This window comes from Alosa sapidissima, chromosome 24 (assembly GCF_018492685.1).
Source record: "Alosa sapidissima isolate fAloSap1 chromosome 24, fAloSap1.pri, whole genome shotgun sequence".
In the NCBI taxonomy this organism is placed as follows: Eukaryota; Metazoa; Chordata; class Actinopteri; order Clupeiformes; family Clupeidae; genus Alosa; species Alosa sapidissima.
In genome coordinates this window covers 18,572,615-18,588,967 of record NC_055980.1, presented here as the reverse complement: position 1 = coordinate 18,588,967, position 16,353 = coordinate 18,572,615, and the positions used below count along the sequence as shown (strand labels likewise).

At 38.2% G+C, this 16,353-nt stretch overlaps 2 long non-coding RNA genes across 2 annotated transcripts; both read left to right on the top strand.

Annotated features, from left to right (window-relative positions):
* The first annotated feature begins 9,439 nt into the window (after positions 1-9,439).
* LOC121700426 lies at positions 9,440-11,449 on the top strand. The gene is made up of 4 exons (XR_006027230.1): positions 9,440-9,781; positions 10,745-10,819; positions 10,950-11,033; positions 11,361-11,449. It is a non-coding gene; the product is annotated as an uncharacterized LOC121700426 (long non-coding RNA).
* Positions 11,450-11,461: 12 nt separating this feature from the next.
* LOC121700427 lies at positions 11,462-12,223 on the top strand. The gene is made up of 2 exons (XR_006027231.1): positions 11,462-11,529; positions 11,964-12,223. It is a non-coding gene; the product is annotated as an uncharacterized LOC121700427 (long non-coding RNA).
* The last annotated feature ends 4,130 nt before the right edge of the window (positions 12,224-16,353 follow it).

The window sequence follows — 16,353 nt, the reverse complement described above, 5'->3', positions numbered from 1 at the left end:
GAATAACCCAGATTTCACCGTCAATAAAAAAACACTTAACTTTCACACATGGATGGGAAAGGGCATCACTCACCTTCAACACATTCTTCAAGACAATAATCTGGCCTCATTTTCCTGTTTGGTCCAGAAGCAGTAAACACTTCTTACAATACCTGCAAATTAAATCATCTATCCTAGGAAAAATTAACATCCAGACAGCTAACCTTGACATTCCCCCACCAATCTCAGAGCTGCTTAATATTCCCTCTCCCAAAAAAATACTCTACATTACAAAATTATTACAAAATACACACAAAATACATTACAAAATTATATCTCGTTCAGAAAAAACAATTGGCCTGCCATATCACAAATGGGAATCAGACTTATCAATTACTCCTGGTGCCGACTTCTGGACCAAAATGTGCAAAGACATCTACCTCATGACAAAGAATAGTAATCTACAACTAATACAATACAAGGTTCTTCACAGATTTCACTTCACTGCACATAAATTGGCTAAAATGGGGTTTGGTTCAGATCTATGCTCTCACTGCACACAAAATAACCCAGACACATACATTCATGTGGTTTGGCATTGCACTCCAATCAACCACTTCTGGGTGAGTGTCATAAAATCTCTCTCTTCCATCTTTGGCCGTCACATCCCAGCATCCCCTTCCTTATGCATACTTGGTGATACATCCACAGTCAATTTAAGCAACTCCTGCAATAAAACACTGCTGGTAGCGCTGACTATCGCCAAAAAAACAATCCTCATGAACTGGAAATCTAGGAACAATGTTCACATCACTCATTGGAAAAACTTGTTAACAGACTATATATCTTTAGAAAACCTATCAACTACAAACTTAATCAATACTCAGGATACAACATCTCCTTGGTACCCCTTTATCACCTACTTACAGTCCTGACCCTCTTTGCCTGAGATCCATCTCCACACCATCATAACACACTTCATCAACAGATACACATATAATCGAACACTGGGCAGGGGATGGTAGCTGGAACTATTATTGTTGTTGTTATTATTATTATTATTATTAGTAGTAATATAAATAGCATCCCCTTCTTCCCCTCCCCCTTTTATTTACATTCTCTGATAACTTTACTAATTTCACTCTTTCTCTCTGCCTCTCTCATCTTTATTCTGCCCTATTGGATGGCTTGGGAGACTCGGTCCTGGCGGGTCGCTGTGTGGGTTTGGCATTGGTTGGGTCCTGTGGGTTATCTATTGGCCCTGGGCCCCCGTTGTCCACCCTCCTCATACGCTCATGCACACGCCTTGTCCTGGAAGCACACAGCACGCTTTACTCTCTTTTAATTGCATTACATGTTAGGTGACATTCATCAAACATAAACAAAAACTACAAAACAGGCTATAGGGTAAGAGTTGAGTGCAGGTAGATGCCTCATCAGGTGTCTATCTGCATGCCTCACTTATTTTAATGCACACATTACAGAGGAGGCATACATCTTACACAGGGTAAGTGTGGCATGCATGGGGAAATCCTGACAGATATTCACCATGCATGCCCACTTCTTTTAATGCTACACACTAGATAGAGCCCTCAACCTAGCCATTCACATACATTCTTCTTCTTCTCCAGGCTTCTCTCCTCCTGGACAGCAAGCTAGCCTTACACATATGCACACACACACACACACACACTCACTACCCCTCACCCCCCACCCATATCTCAACACCACCTCATTCACACTCTCAGAGCTACCATCCGCACCCCCCCCCCATCCCCCCTTCTTTTCATTCCGGTCATCAATTTCATCCCTGATAATCATATCTGTAATCATATCTGTAATCATCCTGGACGCAAATCATGTGTGTTTGTGTAATGTACATCTGTTTGTCTTATGTAGTATTCTTGTGCATGTCGTAGTGTTGCATTTTCTGTAATGTCAATGGTGTTTGCAATAAAAATTAAAAAAAAAAAAAAAGATTTTAATTTAATTCTATGTCTTCTATTATTCCAAATGAAATTAGAAATCGATTTGTTCCATACCTTAAACTGGGATTCTAAGAGTGCCAAAGGTAATGCCTGAAACAAAAATAAAAATCTTGGGAGGACCATCATTTTAACAGTTTCCACCCTTCCGAACATTCCTTCTGGTATTATTCTCCATCTACTGAAATCCTGCCTTACCTTCTGCTCCAGCACGCCATAGTTATCTCATACAGTTAGCTCATACATAGTTATCTCATACAGTTAGCTCATACATAGTTATCTCATACATAGTTATCTCATACAGTTAGCTCATACATAGTTATCTCATACATTTAGCTCATACATAGTTATCTCATACAGTTAGCTCATACATAGTTATCTCATACAGTTAGCTCATACATAGTTATCTCATACAGTTAGCTCATACATAGTTATCTCATACATTTAGCTCATACATAGTTATCTCATACATTTAGCTCATACATAGTTATCTCATACATAGTTAGCTCATACATAGTTATCTCATACAGTTAGCTCATACATAGTTATCTCATACAGTTAGCTCATACATAGTTATCTCATACAGTTAGCTCATACATAGTTATCTCATATATTTATCTCATACATAGTTATCTCATACAGATCATTCAGTTTCTTACTTATGTAGATACCCAGATATTTTATCTTCTGCACATATTTAAAGTTATAGCAGTCTTTAACCTCTTGTGTAATTTCTTTCCCAATTATTAAGGCTTCACATTTATGTTCATTTACCTTATATCCTGAAAGTGTACTATATTCTTGGATTGTTTTCTTTAACTCCGGCACTGATTCTTCTGGTTCTGCTAAATAAACTATAATATCGTCTGTATAATGCTAATTTATGTACATCTTGTCCTATATGTATCCCTTTTATACATGTGTTTTGTCTTATTGTTGCTGCTAGCACCTCAATATATATTGCAAATAAAAGAGGAGAGAGAGGGTCTCCTTGCCTAGTACCTCTTTGTATTTTAATATTTCTAGATAAAGTACCATTCGTTTTTATTCTAGAGGTTGGATTGCTATATATTGTTTTTAACCATAAACAGAATGTTTTATTTAATTCTATTTTATTAAGAACCTCAAATATAAATGGCCAGCTAACTAAATCGAATGCCTTTTCTGCATCTAATGTAATTAAACCAATATCCTTACTTTGCCTTTGAGCATAATCAATTATATTTAAGGTTCTTCTAATATTATCCCCCAATAGTCTTCCCGGTATGAATCCACACTGATCAATGTTTACTACATTTGCAATATTTTTTTTTAACCGGTTTGCTAATATGGCTGATATTATTTTATGATCTGTATTGAGTAGTGATATGGGCCTATAAGAAGGACACCTTGTGGCATCCTTCCCCTCTTTGTATATAAGAGTTATTTTAGATGATGTCCAAGTTTGTGCCCATCTTCCTGTATGTAGTGCATGATTATATGCTTCAACCAGTATGGGAGTTAATTCATTTTTAAATGCTTTATACAATTTGTTTGTGTAACCATCATCACCTGGAGCTTTTCCTATTTTCATGTCTCGAATTTGTTTATTTATTTCCTCTACTGTGATGTCTTTTATTAATTCCATGTTATTCTCTTCTGTTAACTTTGGCATTTCTATCTTACTCAAATAATTATGAATTGATTTTGTATTTTCACTTATCTCCTCTCTATATAAATCTTCATAGTAATTGGCGAATTCCTCTGCAATCTGTTCTTTGTCAATAATTAATTTGTCATATTTTGTTTTTAGTTTTGTGATATATATTCTTTCCATTTGTTTTTTTAATTTATATGCGAAGGTTTTTAGAAACTTTGAGCCACCATCGTAATTTTCTTGATCCGTGAACTTCATTAATTTTTCAATTTCTAGTGTACGTAATTGATCTAATTTAAGACGTTTTTCTTTTAGTTCTATTTTGTCGTCATTACTATTTGTCTTGCTATGTTGGTTTTCTATCCTCTTTATTTCTTCAATTAACCATTTCTGTTGTGCTTCCCTTGCTCTTTTTTAGCAGACGCATAGGAAATTATGTGGCCTCTCATAACAGCTTTAGCACCTTCCCATAACAAAATTGGATCTATATCATCTTGATCATTGATCTCTACATAGTCTTTTAATACCTTTTTTAATTTTATCAATGAATTCTGTATTTTGTAACAGACTTAAGTTATTTAATCTCCACAATGCTTTGCCTTTCTTAGAGTTTAGTGCTATTGTTAGTGTCATAGCTGCATGGTCTGACATATTTATCGAGCTGATCATACATCTTTTAACCAGTGTTATATGTAAAAAAATAATCCAGCCTATTGTATACTGAATGCCTTCCTGAAAAACATGTATACTCTTTTTCCCCTGTATGAAGTGCTCTCCACACGTCCACCAGACCCATCTCTGAGCAGAATTTTCTCAGAAAACTTGCGTTTTTCTCTGCTTTATGTGTTTTAGTGCTAGAGGAGTCAAGTTTTGGGTTCATAACTAAGTTGAGATCTCCTGCCATCAGTAGTACTCCCTTACTTTTTGTTACTAAAAGCTCTGTCAAATGTAACATAAATTCTATTCCTGTGTCTGGAGGATAGTAGACATTAAGAATAGAGACCTCTATACCCTCTATGTTACCCACAACCAAAACATACCTACCTTCTTTATCAATAACACAGTATTCTTTTTCAAATCCTACATGAGATTTAATTATTATCGTCACACCTTTCTGACTGGAGTTATATGAGCTAAAATAAACCTGGCTTTTAGTTGCTGCTTTAAGTTTTTCATGCTCTTTTTTTTGCAAATGAGTTTCTTGTAAACAAATTATATCTCCCTTATCCTTTTCTATCTGAAATAAGATTTTTTCCCTCTTTACTCGATTATTTAACCCATTCACGTTTAATGATATTATATTTAGGTCACACATCTAGAGGTAAACGGGACTAATTTGCTTCATTATAACCATATACTGTTTACAAGTCCACAAATATACTGAACTAGCTATTCTCCATTGTAATATGGATAGCATATCCCTAACTCCATGTCTGTGTGTGTTTGCAAATACCGGGAAATTAGCAGGTTGGGTAAATAGGTATAGAAAAATAAACACCAAAATTGGGAAAGCAAAAGAAATAAAAAAAAACATAAAAAGGAAAACAAAATTGTAAACAACAAAAAAAAGGTTCCAAAAATGTCATTATCTTCAACCATCTTTTCTAAGTGGTTGTTTTGGCGTACTTATAGTCGCCTCAGAAAAGGCCTACCTACACTAAATAATATAATTTCTTCTTATAGTCGCCTCAGAAAAGGCCCACGGTGAAGACAAGACATATTTTACCAATTTAAGTCCACAGACAAACATAACATTCAAGTAAACAAAAAAGTAAGTAAATAAGTAAATAAGAGGGCACATATAATAATGAAAAAATAAGAGCAGCAAAATTTGGTTGAAATTGTGCATAGACAGTCAATAAAATACTAGTGCAAAGTCAGGCCAATAAAAGGCTTGGGTAGTTCTGTTTGACCTAAGTAAGAAAGGCTGTGTGTGTGTGTGTGTGTGTGTGTGTGTGTGTAAAAAATCATCAATTGCTGTAACTTACCTGGCACATGCACCAAATGTTCCAATTTCAGTAATGCTGCAGCAAGCTCCTTCTGAAGTGTATTTGGAACTGGACTGTGAGGGACCGTTTGCTCTACAGGTGGTAAATCCTCTTCTACACGCTCTGCAACACCCAAATCACATGATACAAACTCAGCATTACTCGTCTTAAAAAGTACAAAAGCACATTAAGTGCACAAAGATTTATGACCATGTAGCATTGAACAGTGAAAGGTTCAGTTATCTAGATGTATTGTCCATATGCAATGCTAACCAGTGACTGCCAGATAAACAAAATGCTCCTTTGGCTGTTTGAAGCAGGATTTCACAAGACCATTTTTCAAATATCATCATCAAAAAGCTTCAGCATTTATTCACCAGTTGTCGATGGGTTTCAATGCACGCACGCGTTACCCTTTAGTAGCCAGTCATGCCTTGGCGCCATCAAAACCCAGCTAGCTTAGCTTGATGTACACTTTCTAGGTTCTAAATCCGCACAGCAATTGACGTACAGCAGTGACCACAACAGGTTGCCGAAAATGAAATGAATTCGCTATGAAACATGTGTCGAAATAGTAAAACCCACACCACTTGAATACGACGACAACGCCACAACAATAACCCCATTCTCGACCGTTATATTGGGCTGACGCCACAACAGTAACCCATAGCTGGTATGATTAGATGTAAGAAGTTAGTGCAACTATCTGTTTGTAAAAACGCAATAGCTTGGCAAAACATTCGGAAAAGCTACCGAAGATTAAGAATCAATTGATATTTACCTCACATTGTAGATCTTGCATGCCGCTCGTAACGTCTTCAGAGCAATTGTGTGGAAAACGCCAGTTGATTCCTCCTTCCCGCTTAGACTCAGGTCAGGTGCACGAGCTACCGGCGTGGTCACGTCACATAGTTCTTACCATCCAACATGACAAAATTATGTGAATTTGATATTCTCAAGGAATAGCTTAGGCTCACATGATTTTTTTTAATTTCAGAAGGACCACTAATAAATCATGTGAGGTTCTTTCAATAAATTCATGCAATTTCAACATCCCCAAAGAGACCTTTTTTTCAGTGCACCATTCTACCTATGGACCCATTCCCCTCCATTTATTTACTCCGAAAGGGTAAAACCTACCCACTTACACCCCCACGTATACGTCCATACGTCCTCCCTCCCCACACCCATATATTCACCCCCCCCCACACACACACACACACACATCCATATATCCAGCCCCCCCACACACACATACACATCCTTACATCCAACCCCCCCCCCCCCCCCCACCTACACACACACACACATCTAGCATCTAGTCCCCCCCCCCCCCACCTACACACACACACACATCTAGTCCCCCCCCCACCTACACACACACTCCCCGTTCCACCATCCCTTACACCCGTATTTCCAACCCCCCCCCCCCCCACACACACACACACGGAGTAATTACCTTTCCTTTCCCAACCTTATACAGAATCCCTAGAGAGAGAGAGAGAGAGAGAGAGAAAGAGACGGTCAGTCCAATTAGCAATCAATGTCCTCTTCCACAGGGCCCATCCAAAGACCCAACAAAGCGATTTAACTTAGTAATTTAGTCCTTCTTCTCATTTTGGATGTGTCCCTCAAGTGTTGTCCACAAACGTAATATTCACTATTTAATTTTATAATCCCGATCACCCAAGTACGACGGTGTCAGTTTGTTGATTTACACACAGTTCCTTAAATTTATCTCGTGACCTTCTCCAATTGTTCGTTTGGCTTGTTGTAGTTCCATCCGAGTTGAAAACCTTGAGTTTTGCTGGAGACAGAATATGTGATTTGAGCTGCAGCTTTTTTAGTTGCTCCCGTAGAAGTTTATATTCCGCTCGCTGTTGTTTCACCTTTGTCGTGAAGTCATGGTCCATATATATGCGTGTATAGAGCCTTAAGCACTTCTTTCTTTCCGTTGTAGTTTGCGAAGTTAACAATAACTGGTCTTAAGAGTCCTGGAAGGGGACACTTTAAGGGTTTTAAGACAACAGAGTGTACAATCCAAGATATGAGAACATCCATCTTAAGTATCTTCATTTTGCAGAAGATAATAAATATTAGGCATGCACTCCCGGGTGGCCAATTCAGCATAAAATGTTCATCTTCTAACAGTATTGAATTTCATCTGAGCCCTTAAAGGATTGTAAAATGGCTTCCTCACCAGTTATCTGGGAGACGCTTTATTCTAATAGCTTTTTAACCACCCTGGCAAAATTATATCTGTTTCACTCTTCATCTGATTAAAGAAGAAACTTTCACAGGCTCCTCCCTACCCCTCCATGATATCAGGAGAGTGAGAGAGACAGGCATACGGAGAGAGAGAGAGAGCACAAGAGAAAGAGTTTGAGAGAGAGTGAGAGAGAGAGGTTCAACAAGGGAGCTTAAGAGAGAGAGATTATAGAGTGATAATGATATATTGACTGATCAACAAAGTCAAACCTGCAGCTCAGCTGTTGAGTTGAACCATGCAAATCCACTTATTCACGTATGGCCTTTCTTGTTTAAACACAACAGTATCATGTCTGAGCCTTTGCCACGTGTAGATTCTGCTATTGAAAGGTCTTTTTTTTTTCTTTTGGACCTGAGGTCTGGTCTTAAACATAAACTCCCAGATCTCGCAATAAATCTTAGTCCCTTCCTCCCCTCGGAGTCTCCATGTGAGAGCCCAGCTGTGTGGCTCAATCAGGGGTGAAATAATGACGGCTTCATGAGCTCCATCACTTCTCCTCCTTCATGGCTCCCACTGGACCCAAATGCTGATTAATGAGGAGCTCCAGTGTGGGCATTACTCATTACTCTCCATGCAGGACTGACACAACTGCCCCCAACACACACACACACACACACACACACTAGTGAGTGAGCTCTGTCACCTCAGACCGTATTCAGTTACTGTTACTGTGTGTGTGTTTTTCAACTAATTCATGTTACAAATGAATGTTTCTTTGTTTTTTTTTTCTTTGCAAGGCGTTCCAGTTTTAAAGAGCATATTTCTGCTATATTTATGATGCCACACCAGAACACTCATGTGCACACATGCGCACGCACGCACACTCACACACAAACATAAAAGGTCTCTGCTAAACCGAGGGACATCACAGGAAAACACACATACACACACACAAGCTGTAGCTGGAGGGGATCTGATTAGGTTCACAGGAAGTAAAGATGCAGATAGTCTCATCACAGCATTTCTGCAACAGCAGCTTAACTGCAGGCACATAGCATTTGAGAATACACACCATAATAGTATATTCATCTAAACACTTTTATCCAAAACAATAACACTCAACATTACACTAGAATTAAAATTACTAGTATTAAACTGCTTAATGTTGTAATTCCTTTCTGCATGAAATGAATAGCTTTGCTTTTAGAAGGAAAATCTCTCTCTCTCTCTCTGTTTATATCTGTCTATCTCCCCTGCTTTCTCCCTGTTTCTTTGCACTCAAGTTCACAGTGCCAAGTCGCTGATGACCTTTGTCTTACGTCTACACAAGTGTATGTGTGTGTGTGATTTTAAACTGAAGCCTGTACTTTTAATCTAAAGTCTCTGACTTTCTGTGCTTCAGGTAAACACCTGACACCTGGAATGTGGGTGAGCCTCACCCTTGGCTCCACTATAGCAGACAGTAATAGAATGGATTGGTACAACTCAGATTCATCCCGTAGGGTTTAAATGTGTCATCTTTCCCAGAACGTTCTGTAGTCTGGGATTTCTACACCACTCCTTCATAATCTAAACTAACTTTAGTTAGACTTTCCGGTAACACTTTACTTGAAAGTATCGTCATAATAGTGACACGACACACTCAAAAAAATGAAATCTCACTATTGTTCATCTTAATAAATCCTCTTTCGTAGGATTTACAAAACAAAATTAGGTTTCTAAGGTGAAATTGAGTTGGTTGTGTTATTTCAAATCAATAATGCGTTTTTGCTGATTAACTTAACATGTTTGCATTGGATCTACACAACTTTCTTGAACAAAACGCATTAGATTAGGAAATGTGTCCCTCTATGGTTGCCGTAGCATTATTTCACAATTTAGGAGGACCATGGTGAGGACTCCGCCAGAGACGGTTGAGAAAGTGAAGGTCCGCCATTTTTTCCTCGCTTGCTCACGGAACATTTTTGGATCCTGTAATTACAAGGTATGTATTTGTTGCTGTTCATAGTGTTTTTGTTTTGAGTTTAGCGAGTTTGTCGTAACAACAACTTGAATAATCATTTTAGTAGATCTTATGTGTAAGTGTAAATGTGTTACTAAACTCGAACAGCTAATGTTAGCTACTAAATCTGCCATGGTGGCTGGCGAGCTAGAATGTTAAGTCATCTCAGGCTAGAATTCTATCATGTTTCCCGGGTTAGTTTTGCTCCCTACTGAAGATAGACAGGGGTGGTGCCTTGATGGGGTTATTTCATACTGTATAAATCACAATTGAATGTTCATAGAAGTGCCAAGGTCAGGATGACTTCATGTATTTAACTGCTAAGATAAGCTAGCAGCTAACGTTAGCCACATACAAACCCTGCCTGGGTTTATGTGAATACTAATAGTTGGATCAGTATCTGAAAAATGTAATGAAACGTAGGTGCACCCCACTCTGTTTGACCAAATTATCCTTCTGTGTCATGAACAATTAGCTAGGGTTGATGCAGACTCTAAAGTCCGTCAAGAAACATTTGAATCATTTTAATGTTCGTGTAGCAAACTCTGCCATCTTGCCTAGTCTCTCTGTAACATTAGCCACGTGTAGCTGCAATCTTTGAAGGACAGCAGTTGCAGGAACATCAGACTTGTCATTTTTGTATTGCTATCATAGGCTACTTGGCTCTCATCCGGCTTATATATCAGTTAAAAGAGCAAAGCAAATGGCAGTAAATAATTTTACATTTTACATGCTAGAGGCTACCTACTCTTCAATGTTTGAATGATTTGTTAATCACAAACAAGTAATTAATTAAATCACAAACAAGCCAATCTAATTAAAGGTTTTCTTCCTAGTTCAATTCTATGAAAATTCTGAATTGATTCTGTGATCCAATATTATTATAGTTTTACACATTTTAGTGTAAATTTGTTGAGTTTGATATACTTTCTCATCTCCCCACAGGCCTTTATGTGGCAGTGCAAATGTGGAGCGGAAGACCGGAGTGTCATCAAGTTCTCATTTATTGAAGTATTACAGGTTAGCTCATGGTTACTTTGGTCGCAGACACCCATACCATATGCTAATTGTAATTCTTTCTGTATTTCCAAATGCTGGGTTGTATTGTTAGTTGTTCTTTCTATCTCCTCTCCCCTCATAACGTTGTCAGAATGTCAGAACTCGACATCATCTGCACAAGGCTGTCTACTGTGTGTGCGTAGGAAGGGAGGAGATCATGGCTGCCATTGACTAGGTTAGTGAGAAGTTGTTTTGTGCCTCCCACTTTGAAAACCTGTGATCCAATATTAGGCCATGAGCTACCGGACCTTGCCATGCACCTGCTAACTTTTTTTGAAAGGTCTTACCTTGCTGACATGACATGAATTTGAAAGTTAACATTGACATATTTGGGGTGCACTGCCTGTTTCAACCCCATGAATAGATTTAAATTGAAGATCAGTGCGTTCTAAAAATCTCTTTTAACATTTAACAAAGGGGGTTGCATGGTAAGGCATGGTAAACATTAAGGTGCTTAATTTGTAAATGTAAGTAAAGTAGTGTTCATTTCCCTATTTTGCAGAATTATACCATTGGCTTGTTGAGAGCTTGCAACCTGAAAGCACTTGTGTACTTAAATGAAGGCTCTGAGAAACTCATAAAGGAATACCTGCTAAGTGTAAATGAATATCAAAAAAACAGTAAAGCATTACAGCAGTGAGAGTAGCAGTGGTACGTCTAGTGGAAAATGGGTATGAATGAATATGGCTTCTTATATTATTTTAGTACCCATGGACATTTCCTTGTTCATGTTTCGGTGCTTGTAATGTTTTGTTAAGGCTGTCTATATGCATGTTAAAGCAGAACAAGTCACCATCGGTCTGTTTGACCACGCATAAACCCTTTACAGACAAAGCTTCCTAGTCTGTGTTGGTAAAATGTCACCCAAAGTTTTAATCTTTGGTTAACTACCTTTTTAGTGTAAAGAAATCATAGACGTTGAGGGATTTTGGAGAGGCGCTCGCGATGATCATGCAATGACCCAAGGGTGAAATTCACTCAGAACCATTGCTTTAATTTAAAGGAGATGCGAGGTTAATCCACTGAATTCAAACATATCTAAAAACATATACTTTTGTTTGAAAAGTCATCAATTAAATGTATTTTTTTTTGGTCTGTGGTAAAGGACGCGGACTGATGCCCAGAGCCAGATGGAGAAAACCACCATCGGGATCTTTGTAATCAAACATGAGGGTGCCAATGCCTCCACTAGAAGATGTAGACATTATAGTTGAATCACTAACAATGTAACGAAACTAAACATGCTGTGTTTAGCAGAGATATTTTTCTGTTCATTGCATTTCTATTTTACTAATAAATGTCCCTGATGGATTGATGAGAATGGAGACAAAGGTTGCTGCTAAATAAATGCAGATTTGTTTTGAAGACCGTGTGTCTGTTTGCTATTTCAACACATTTGTTCAATTTTAGACATTTTATTTTATTTAGAAATGTTATGCAGAACAAATTCAACTTGTTTACTTTGGATTTACTTAAGAACTTTGTGTTTAGGATGAGTTTACTTAACAAAGTTTTGTCAAGTGTGGTTCCACGTAACTGTATCACTTAAACGTAACTTAATGTGGATGTGTGCTAGATATCTTTTTAACTTAAATTAATTGAACATAACAATGTGACTTTGATTGAACAGGACAGTATTAAGTTGAGTCAATGTAAGAATGCTGAATTAATTGAACATAACAGCATTAAGTTGGTTGAACACAGCCATATTAAGTTGGTTCAATGTAAGAATACTAAATAAAAATAAAGGAATTCAATTACTTACCATCTACTTTATTCACTCTTGTTCAGTTAATGTTATTTATTTGAGTCAATTGTAAAGAATATAGTATCTTTAGAGTTACTTAATACAGTTTCGTGGAACCACTTGACAAAACATTTTTAATTAAGTCCAACAAGATATTTTTTTGAGTGCACTGTCATGACACATGAACTCTAATCCTAATCCTAATTTATGACAAAAACCGAATGACACTTAAAGGAGAATTCCGGTGTGATATTGACCTAAAGTATATTGAAACATGATACCGAGTGTGAACGTATGTCTCATAGCCCATCTCGGCTTGTCCCCTGCACTCCAAAATCTGGCGCTAGTTAGCCGATGCTACCAACAGCTTTTTCAATAGTGGTGCTTCGGCATCGGGCTAGCCATGCAAATAAATCACTGTTTTACACCCATTTACGAGGCTCAATGTATCTCCACACTTCATTGGTAGACTTCCGAGGGCCCTGACATTTAAAACGAGACATTGAGAACTTTGAAAAAGCACTGGTAGTTTACTTACAAGACGATTTATACAGACAGTATCTTCACGAAGTTTAGCGTTTGCAGCCATCTTGAATTTAGTCACGATAAGTCGAGCAACGAGTAAGAATGAACAGGTATGATAAGGGATCAGATTCCAAAAATAATTCAGTGGAAATGCATGGATTCCAGTTGCTGCTACTGGAAGAAACTGGAATCCATGCATTTCCACTGAATTATTTTTGGTTCTCAATGTCTCGTTTTAAATGTCAGGGCCCTCGGAAGTCTACCAAATGAAGTGTGGAGATACATTGAGCCTCGTAAATGGGTGTAAAACAGTGATTTATTTGCATGGCTAGCCCGATGCCGAAGCACCACTATTGAAAAAGCTGTTGGTAGCATCGGCTAACTAGCGCCAGATTTTGGAGTGCAGGGGACAAGTCGAGATGGGCTATGAGACATACGTTCACACTCGGTATCATGTTTCAATACACTTTAGGTCAATATCACACCGGAATTCTCCTTTAACATCAGATGGCATAGGCTAGGCCTATACAATGTTTTCAATATATCATTTTACACAGGCTACAGCTTTTAGGCCATTGATTTCATAAAAACATACTAATGATATTGATGAGGGTGTGTTTACAAGGCGGAGACCTAAAACCATCCGGCTGCGCACAAGTTGACGTTCATTTGTGATTTATAATGGGCACATCTGGAAGGGTGGCATACGCACGTATTTTTGTGCGTACGTTTGTGTTCTCTGAATCACACGTAGGCTACGATCATTTCAGAAATGATCTAAGATCAAATGAAGGATGGCACTTCTATAAATGAGGCCAACCTGTGGCCCCACCTCGCCAGACTATTTCAATTTTCTGAACAAGTTAATGATAGTTTTCACTTCAAATGTTTCAATTACAAAACAGTATTTTGTATTTGAAATACTTATTTTAAATACATGTATTAGAAATACCTACCATCAACATGGTAAAAAGATGAAAATTACTTGACTTTACTTCCAATTCATTTTACATTCTCCAAGGTATTAACATTAACATTTTTCATAACTCCATGTAGGACGTTTCTGTACATAAATGTAAGCACTGTGGCAGTAGTAATGCAATATTTAGAAAATGTTGTACTTTTACTCAAGTAATGAAGCTGTGTACTCTGTCCGCCTCTGGTTATCTGAACAGAAAAGGGAAATGACTGAGTGGTAAATGGGCCTATTTTGTGATCAAAGATAGGCCTTCAGTCCAGGTCCAGCGCTGTGTTTGGGGGGGGGGGGCGTATTCAGGACGATTCTAAGGGCCCAGCACTGACAGCGTGAGTGTGTGTGTGAGTGAGAGAGAGAGATTGTGTGTAACTAAGAAAGTAAGTTTCACTACATGCACAGCAGGCAATGGTCAATAAACAAACTATATGGAAATTTTGTGCTGCTGGATCAACTGTGGTCAAATGATCAGGGAGGCTGAGCCATTATGTGATCTTGTGTTTCTTCTACATGTTTGACATGGTCATAGCTGTGAAAGGCAATCAATTCTGTTCTGTGTGCGTGTGTTTCAACTTCAAAGTTGATTTATTAGTACTTCTCAGATACAAAAAACAACAGAACAACACACCAATTTGTAATATCATAACACAAAAGTAGAGAATATAATGTACTCCCACCAGTGCGCCTATTTTCTCAGTGGTCCTGCTCTTCAAAGACCTATGGATCTCTTGTCCTATCCTGCCTACATATCTGACATGGTCACAGCTGTGAAAGCGATTGATTCAGTTATGTATGTTGTTTATTTTTTATTTATTTTCAAAATAGATTTATTAGCATGACTGTTTGTACACAAAGAACAATAAAACAACACATTTCTTTACACATGAATAGCACTGAAAAACAAACATGCCATCAAACATACACCAACACACACTCATATTCCACACAAACACCAAATATACACACACACAGTTTTTCTGACAGAGAAAACACTCGATTTAGTCTGTGAAAACACAGGTTTAATATGTGTGGACAGTGGTGGTTTAAAAGAAAAAAAGTGTGTGTTTGTGTTCGAAATAAATCATGACAGCAAGAGAGCGAGAGAGCGAGAGAGGAAGTGAATTAAACATGCCTGTTTGACTGCTCCCTGTAGTTTTCTGGTCATTTAGCAGCAAGGCACATAAGCCTCCTCGACCTCATAAACCAGCCCAAAGCCATACACCCTGTAGGACAACGCACACACACACACACACACACACACACACACACCCTGCTGAGAAGTTTACATACATTTACAGGACACTGAGATGAGGAAATACGAGGGGCTGAAAAAAGGCAGCAATATTAATTAGCTATCAAGCCTTCCCTCTAATTGTTGAGTTCCATTAACATCAATCAAACTATTAGCGCACTGTTGGAAGACTGCATAAACAAATACAGGGTCATGCTTTCCTTTTACACAGGGAATTAAAGGATGAGGTACAGACTAAATTAGATGTCTTGACAGTCTTTGTATGCACAAATGCTGGCTGCTTTGCGTCTTTGTGTGCTTCTGTATGCCATAGGTCTTCTACATATTGTCAATTTGTATTAAACATTTTGCAAGACTGGTCTGTTGCAGTGTCTTTTCAAAATTGCAATCTAAATCTGTTCGGTCTGCCATCTTTTTTATTTTTCCCAGTTGGAAATGGGGTTGGAGGCACAGCAAGCCCCTGGTTCCCAGGAAAGAGTTAAGAATACCACATTTTACAGTTCTGCAAAGCACATTCAAAACAAATATATATTCGGAAAACAGCCAGACCGATTACCTAGAACAGCAGAGTACAATGGAGACCGAGCCGAGGGAAACGCTGGCACGAAAATAATAATCCTCTTCAATCGCAAGTATCCTCAATACCCCCGTCAGTATACCAAACAAGACATGCTACAGCACCACCTCAAGATAATTAAGCAAATCTGAAATGTGATTGAGGGTAGGCTGGACAGTTTGTGAATATCTCGAGAACCGTAGGGCCTAGGGGGACCACATTTTTTTAGTACTGTATGTTGGTCTCAAGGGACCAGGTCAACCCATCCCATATCCACACATTTAATGTATAGCACCACCTAGTTTGTGGAATTCCGTTCATGGTGGGTCATACAATAAATTAATGTATGTGTAAATTTAGTGACTGCACGCCAACTGGCCTGTAGATGGCCTGACACAGTTTTCTGTGAAATAGAGAGCAGTAGGGCCTAGGGTGACCAATT